The 8,991-nt window shown below is 37.1% G+C and overlaps 1 pseudogene; it reads right to left on the bottom strand.

The window, feature by feature from the left end:
• The window catches only part of LOC102761810, a 5,066-nt pseudogene extending 1,959 nt beyond the window's left edge, over window positions 1-3,107 (bottom strand).
• Window positions 3,108-8,991: the final 5,884 nt, after the last annotated feature.

Genomic DNA, 8,991 nt, shown 5'->3' with positions numbered 1-8,991 from the left:
TTGCTGCGGGCTGGGGAATCGGTGCCTGAGGCCGCCAGCAGCGTGGTCAGGCTGTGCCTCATGGGGCCCGGCGGTGGGTCCAGTAGGCCCCCCGATGACTCGCCCTTTCAAAAGATGACAAAAGATGGAAAATTAACCATGATTTTTTAGATTGTTTGAGGAGACAGTTCAGTAAGGAACGGAGACGTTTATGTGGCCTGTGCTCAGTATGAACTGGGACCCAACAGTATTCCTTTATCAAATATAAGGAGTCTTTATAGAACTAGGCTTCAGCAAGTCCTGACACTTACACCCCACTCCCTCCCCCCAAAAAAAACAGTTTCATTTGCATATAGTTACACTTCTGTAAACTGATTTGTGCTGTATACTGCCACACCTTCCTCAAAGCATATTTATAGTCTCATGGACATTGCCTATTACAATATTTATGCAGCAAAATATTTTTTTAAAAAGTTTTGTTTGACAAATGGTTCCTGTGACAGGCTTAGATTGGCTGGGTTGGTACTACTGCAATTATACAGCCTTATTTGAGACTAGGGCAGAATGAAAATCCTGCCAGTGGTTATAAATTCAACTTTATATCTCATGATCTACTTAGTCTAGAAAAAGAGGAGCCTGCATTCATGGGCCATAGCTACGATTTTGACCAGATGTTCAGAAATTGAAAGCATATGGGCAAATATTATCTACAAATGTGCCCACACTGCAAGAAAGGTTGTGCCTTGTTTAAAACTCACCAACTTCTTTTCTGGATTAGAATCTCTCAGTATTTGCATGGACAAAATGATTCATTCTATGTCAATCAGCCATATTCCTCAGGTACATCGGGGTTGATTAATAAGTTTTTTAAAATAAATAGCCATGGTAACAGAGTTATCATTTATACTTCTACTTTAGCATGGAATTCTCTCCAAGCATTCAATATATTGATATCAGCAACCAGCTCTGAGATCCGGAGATGAGGAACGCCCTGACCTTTGGAATAGAATGGATGGGATTAAGATCAAATAGGATAAATACAAGTGTAAGAGGACAATAAAGAGAGGAACCTGGCTAGGAGGAACCTGGCCATGAGGATCACCTAAACGCTGTCTCCGTGTCCTTCCTTCTTCGCGGACTCTGTCCACACCTTGGGGAACCCCTGGACCTGTTGGGGCTGGACCCCAACAAAAGAGAACTGGTGCTGTATGGCTATGCAACCTCTATTGGCCAACAGAATGCAGCAGAATTGATGTGCCATTTCCAAGCTCACATACCAGAGAACCATGGTGGTTTCTTTTATGTAGTCTTGCCTCATTGCCATATGCACAATCCCAGGCTAGCCTGTTGAGGATTGAGAGACCATGTCTATCTAGCAGAATGACCTTTCCCAGTTAAGGTCATCATAGACCAGCCTAATTTAGCCCACCAGTAGCTGACTGCAAATGCATATGTGAGCTCAGCCAAGACTAAAAACTCAATCAGAGCCCAGCACAACTAGTTTACTAAGACTCATAAACTAATTTTTAAGTATCTTTATTACTGAAAGTATTCCAGATGACCCCCCTCCCCCCGCCCGCTTTCCCCATTGACCCCTTTCACCCCATCTCACCCCTGCTCCACCCCAGGCCTTTACATCAGTACTGTCTCTGTCCATGGATTATGTGTATATGCATATAAGTTCTTCGGTTAATCTCTTCCCACCTCACCCTTTTCCCTCTGAGAGTCGTCAGTCTGTTTCATACTTCTATGTCTCTGCATCTATTTTGTTCATTAGTTTCCACATATAAGTGAGATCATGTGAAACTTGTATTTCTCTGACTGGCTTGTTTTGCTCAGCATAATACTCTCCATGTCCCTCCATGCTGTCTCAAACGGTAAGAGATCCTTCTGTTTTACAGCTGCACAGTATCCCATGGTGGAAATGTACCACAGCTTTTTATCCACTCATCTACTGATGGGCACTTGGGCTGTTCCCAGATCTTAGCTATTGTGAATTGTGCTTCTATGAATATAGGGGTGCATACATCCTTTCTGATTGGTGTCTAGGAATTCTTAGGATATATTCTTAGAAGTGGGATCACTGGTTCAAACGGCAGCTCGATTTTTAATTTTTTGAGAAAACGCCACAGTTTTCCATAATGGCTGCATCAGTCTGGATTCCCACCAGCAGTGTACCAGGGCTCCCTTTTCTCCACATCTTCACTTAGTACTTGTTTTTGATTTGTTAATTGTAGCCATTCTGGCAGGTGTGAGTGGATACCTCATTATCATTTTAATTTGCACCTGTTGGATGATTAGTGACTTTGAGCCATCTGTATGTCCTGCGTGGAGAAGTAGCTACCTGTGCTCAGTCTGGATTCCCACCAGCAGTGTACCAGGGCTCCCTTTTCTCCACATCTTCACTTAGTACTTGTTTTTGATTTGTTAATTGTAGCCATTCTGGCAGGTGTGAGTGGATACCTCATTGTCATTTTAATTTGCATCTGTTGGATGATTAGTGACTTTGAGCCATCTGTATGTCCTGCGTGGAGAAGTAGCTACCTAGGTCCTTTGTCCATTTTTTTAACTGGATTGTATGACTTCCTTTTGTTAAGTTGTATAAGTACATCTGATAAGGTGTTAATTTCCAAATTATATAAAGAACTCAAACTACTTTTTTCTTTTAAACCATTCATTTTTTTTTAAAATAAAACTATCTCTTTACTTGTTAAAAGTCTATTCATATTTTCTGTTTTCTGCTTTAAGTACTTGCTAGAATTCACCAGTAAAGCCATCTGGGCTGGGCTTTTCTTTAAAGGAGCAGTGACATTTTTATCGTGTTGGTTCTTCCTGCGCTGTATTCCAGCAATTACAGTGGAGTTTTGTGACTGAAATTCTCTTGGATCAGTTAGGATCCCAACAGGAAATGAATGGCCTACTCTATTTAAGATAATTCAAGGAATGTGTTAATGAAGGTCAAACTTAACAGGTCTGATCAGGTAGGGGGATCTTAAGGGATATTTTAGTTCCCCAGGTCTAGCAACACAGAGGATTTTTTACCCTGAAACCAAAAGGGTCAGAAGGATAAAAAGTATTTACTGGAACCTGGAAGAAGAGAAGAGCTGTGTCCTCCTTACAAGGGACATCGTCATCCCAAGGAAACCAAACAGAGGGGGATCCTCAATTTTACTTTCCTCCTCCTGCTTTTTTTTTTTTACACATCTTGAGATTGAATCCAATTGGAAGCCAGAGGGTGAAGAAGCCATTCATAAGGTAAAACAGATGATCCTTCTGGGGCCGAGAACAGGGCACAAAAGGAGATGCACCGTATCTGAGAAAACAAAAGCTTGTTATAACTAGTATACTACTTGGGGATATTTACATATTTGAATGGATTAGTGAATGGGATATATGTTGCTGTATGAATTGTTTCAGCCACTCTGAAGTCAATTTGGAAACATTCTTTGACATTTAAATATTGGATTTCATATCTCAGAATCTTAACTAAAGAAATACTAGTACTAGTGAACCAGGAGGTGAGTTCTAGTGAAACAGGAATTTTAGGGGTGAAATAGGACAGGCTTCGGAAATATTAGAAATTTTGGAAATTAGGGGGACTATGGAGGAAGCACAGGGCTGCAGAGCAGCAGAAGGTATATTTCCATAGAATAGGGGAGCTGAAAAGCTGAAACAGATACATTTTCATAGAATGAGGGAGCTGGGAACAGCAGAAGGTCTATATTTACAGAATAAAGGGAAGGAAGCCCTTCATCAGACGGAGGAGAAGAAAGTTCAGGGGGAATAGGAAAACAATAGGGAAGGGGGGCGGGGAGAACTTCACATGTCCCATATGAGGTTCAACCTTTGAGCCCAGGAGGTACTATAGTGACCAGTCTAAGGGAATAGTGACCAATCAGAGGGAATATCAGGGCACTGGGATCTGCAGCCTTTATAAGCCACAAGGAAAAGGGAACTCAGTGGGACCCTTTTCCCGCTTCGCTTCTCACTTGGGAGTCTGTTCTGTGGGACTCTTTCCTTCTCCCCATGTGGGAGTCTGTACTTGTTCTTCAATAAATCTCCACCTTTGCTATACCACTTTCTGTCCGTAGATTCATTCTTTGATTCTGGCGGACAAAGAATTTGGGTCCCAGTCCAAAACTTCCGTATCACTAGAAAGATAACTAAAGAGATCAATTTGGCCACCTGCTGGGATTAGTGTAAACTTTAAGGATAATCTACTTTTTTTTCTATATATTTTTTAAAATTAAAAGGATATTTTGTACATGTAATGCCTAGGCAATTAAAAGGTAATTTTAATTGTAGAAAAATACAGTAATTTTAGTAGAACCAAGTTAAAATAATTTTTGTAATTAATCATTTCATGCATGTGGCTCTTAGGTTCCTGGCAACCAAAGCAAAATAAACGATGTAAAAGATTACATACTATTAATTGTCTAATGAAAGGAAACAGACAGTGGAAATAAATGTTTTATTTTTCTTAAGCTCCTGGAAATATTAAACACTGTGCTTCTGTAAAAATTTATTTTGTATAAACTTTTATATAAATAGCAGAAATAACTTTCAGGGTACTATCTTATTAGAAGTTTTAAACCTATTGAAAAAAACCACTCTTCTTTGTAAAACATTTTCTTACACCAAGTAGTTAAAAATGATAGACATTATTTGAAGGCTCAGTGAAGCAATGAATGTAATCTAAACACATGATATTCAAGTAGCATAATCAAAGTAAAGACTAAAGATACCATATTTTAGTTGATTTTATTTAATGTTATATATATTATTTACATGGAAGTGTCTTAATAATGACATTACATAACTTCACCTTTTTATTAAATATTTTCACCAAAAACAATAGTAGTCCAACAATAAACTGACACCAAATTATAGCGGATGATCTGTTGTGGTTTTTCAATTATTCATCTTCCATGTATGGGAAGAAAAAATAATTTAAAAAATAGTCTTCATCGCTGTCTTTCACCACTCTTTTTTTTTTTTAATCTTCACCTGAGGATATTTTTTCATTTATTTTTAGAGAGAAGGAAGGAGCCTACAATGGAGGCATGTGCCCTTGACTGGAATTGAACCCAGAACCCTTCAATTTGCAGTCTGACGCTCTATCCACTGAGCCAAACCAGCTAAGTCTTACCACTCTTATTCAACATAGTACTGGAAGCCTGAGCTACAGAAATCAGATAAGAAAAAATGAAAGGCATCTAAATTGAAAAGGAGCAAGTAAAACTCTCATTATTCACAGATGACATGATATTGTACATAGAAAAACCCTAAAGATGCCACCAAAAAACTACTAGATTTAATAAATGAATTTGGCAAAGTAGCAGATACAAAATTAACACCCAGAAATGGATGGTATTTTTATATATCAATAATTAACTTTCAGAAAGAGAAACTAAAAATATAATCCCATTTGCCATTGTAACAACAACAAAAATAAGATACCTAGAAATAAACTTAACCAAAAAGGTAAAAGACCTGTACTGGGAAAACTATAGAACACTGAAAAAGCAAATAGAGGAAGATACACACAAATGAAAGAATATACCGTGTTCATGGATTGGAAGAATTAACATCATTAAAATGTCCATACTACCCAAATCAACCTATAGATTCTACATGAACCCTATTAAAATACCAATGGCATATTTTATGGATCTAGAACTAATACTCCAAAAATTTATATAGAGCAAAACAGACCCGAATAACTGCAGAAATCTTGAGAAAGAAGAACAAAGTAGGAGGTATCACAATACCAGATATCCAACTACACTACAAATTCATTGTAATCAAAACAGTCTGCTACTGGCACAAGAACAGGCATATAGATCAATGGAACAGAACAGAGAACCCAGAAATTGACTGAAACCATTGCACTCAATTGCTATTTGACAAAGGCATACATTGGAGTAAAGACAGTTTCTTCAATAAATGGTGTTGGGAAAATTGACAGGTACATGTTAAAAAATGAAAGTAGACCACCAACTTATAGCATAAACAAAAATAAACTCAAAATGTAAGTCGTGAAACCATAAAAATCCTAGAAGAAACTGTAGGCAGCAAAATCTCAGACATCTCTCAGTACGTTTGCCAATACATCACCCTCGACAAAGGAAACAAAGAAACTGTAGGCAGCAAAATCTCAGACATCTCTCAATACGTTTGCCAATACATCGCCTAGGACAAAAGAAACAAAAAGGAAAATAAGCAAATGGGACTATATCAAAATAAAAAGCTTTTGCACAGCAAAAGAAATTATCAACAAAATGAAAAGGGATCTCACTGTATTGGAGAACATATCTGTCAATGATACATCTGATAAGGAGTTAATTTCCAAAATATGTAAAGAACTCACACAACTTAACAAAAGGAAGACAAACAATCCAATTTAGAAATGGGCAAAGACAATGGGGGGAAAGGATACTTTTGTAATACTTTAAACAATAAAGAAAAAAATGAGCAAAGAATCTAAATGGACAATTCTCCAAAGAGGATATACAGATGGCAAAGAGATATGAAAAAAATGTTCAGTCACTAATCATCAGAGAGATGAAATTTAAAAAACAATGAGGTATCAGCTCACCCTGCCAGAATGACTACCATCAACAAATAAAAAACAACAATTGCTGGTGAAGATGTGGAGAAAAAAAGGAACCTTGGTACATTGCTGGTGGGAATGCAGACTGGTGCAGCCACTATAGAAAAGAGTATGGAATTTCCTCAAAAAATTAAAAATGGAGCTACCATTTGACCCAGTGATCCCACGTCTAGGATTACTTCCTAAGAATTATGAAATACCAGTCAGAAAGAATATATGCACCCCTATGTTCTTATCAAGGCTCTTTACAATAGCTATGGTCTGGAAACAGCTCAAGTACCCATCAGTAGATGAATGGATAAAAAAGATGCTGTATATTTACACAATGGTATACTATGCAGCTATAAAAGAGAAGGATCTCTTACCCTTTGAGACAGCATGGAAGGACCTGGAGAGTATTATGCTAAGCAAAATAAGCCAGTCAGAGTATCACATAATCTCACTCATATGTGGAATCTAATAAACAAATTAAACTGATGAACAAAATAGATCCAGATACATGTAAGCATGGACCAGGCTGATGAATCCCAGAGGGAAGGGGGTGGGGGAACAGGAAGAGATTAACCAACGAACTTATATATAAATATGCATAACCCATGGACACAGATAATAGCACAGTGAAGGCCTGAGTGTGTATGGGGATGGTATAGGTTGGAGGGTGTCAAAGGGGGGAAAAATAGGATATCTGTAATACTTTCATTATTAAAGATACATTTTAAAAAATAAATGCTTTCTTGGGACTGACAAAAAAAATAACATACAGGCCACAAAACATGATTTATTACAAAAAAGGAGATTATATGATTTTTCTTTGTATGCAACTCTTCTCAGCTTGATCATTTTCCATGTACATGTTCCTTACCAGAATGCATTTCTAATATTTCTAGAAAAGATAATACTTTATATTCAGAGACATCACCATAGCCAAACTAGTTTTGGAATAAAATGCAAAGGCAGTCATATTTTGATGGTTTCCAAGAATTTTATAGCTAAAAACACCAGATGGAATCGTTGTTCTTATAACATTACTGAGGCACCACCTTTTGTAAAGGGTTGTATTTAATCTGCTTACAGATACCAGAATCATAAATTAAGTCTGAGAAACATAAATAGCAAAATGTAAAAATAGGATCTCTCATTCAAATAAAAAATATTCAGACTATCACTATTTGAGCCATAACTTCTGAATTTACTATAACAATTTAACTTCTTTGTATCAATAGTTATTTGATTACATATTTTGGTAAATAAAATATTCTAGTAATAGTTTCTTTATATTTCACATATACAAACATTTGCAACGAGATCAAAGTTTAACACAATGCATTAAATCTTTTTAAAATTGTCATGTAGTTCACCATCACCCCAGTAAAAAATTTTAGTAATTGGAAAGTTATATTCATGACTCTCACCTCTCTATATCACCTTTATGTTGCCCCAGATGGCAACAAATATATGTATATCTCATAAGACTTGAAAAACAGAAATTAGGGAATAAAGTCAAGTTTATAGAAATTTAAAAAGTAAAGATAATAATATTGAAGAAAAAAATTTTACTAAGTGCATCAAGCCTCTATTTTAAAAATCACATATAGACATACACAAAAGTATAAATCAATTTGATAATTTAGCTGTTGGAATGTCTAAAGACATACAAAGGGAAAAGTAATTCCTTGCTGAGTCTGGATACTACATTACCAGGATTGAAAGACAGGAACATGGTCAGAATCAAAGGTGTCAAATTCAACAACATGGCATCAGAGAGCTAAACTGGGTCTGAGTAAAGGGGCGAGAGGAGGCACCTAGGTAGAGAATTCTCATCAGTGCAGAGATGGAGGCTGACTTAGATGGACAGGGGCATTTTGGTCAGGATGTGCTCAACAAAAAATTAGAGAAAGAAAGCGCATGGGGTAACAACGGGCCCAAGTCAGAGGCAAGGCAGGTTTAGTCGAGTAGAACATTACTGCAAGGCGACCTTCACGCAATGGTGTCATCCATCAACAAAGCACTGGAAACCTATCTAAAAATCTCTTTCCATATCACGCACATCTTCATTCCAGACAGCTAGAAAATGAATATTAATTGCATTCTTGATGTTTGATTCACCTCTAGAGGGTGAGGTAAAAATTTCAGCCATGGGGAGGTTTAGTGGACGCCTGGCAATGTCAACTCATAGGCCGGTGCTTAGCAGTGATGGCGAACCTTTTGAGCTCGGCGTGTCAGCATTTCGAAAAACCCTAACTGAACTCTGGTGCCGTGTCACATACAGAAATTTTTTGATATTTGCAACCATAGTAAAACAAAAAATTATATTTTTGATATTTTTTTTATATATTTAAATGCCATTTAACAAAGAAAAATCAACCAAAAAAATGAGTTCGCGTGTCACCTCTGACACA

The sequence above is a fragment of the Myotis davidii genome, unplaced genomic scaffold (genome assembly GCF_000327345.1).
Source record: "Myotis davidii unplaced genomic scaffold, ASM32734v1 scaffold331, whole genome shotgun sequence".
Taxonomy (NCBI): domain Eukaryota; kingdom Metazoa; phylum Chordata; class Mammalia; order Chiroptera; family Vespertilionidae; genus Myotis; species Myotis davidii.
Note: the sequence above shows the minus strand (reverse complement) of the source record. Positions and strands in the feature narration are given on the sequence as shown.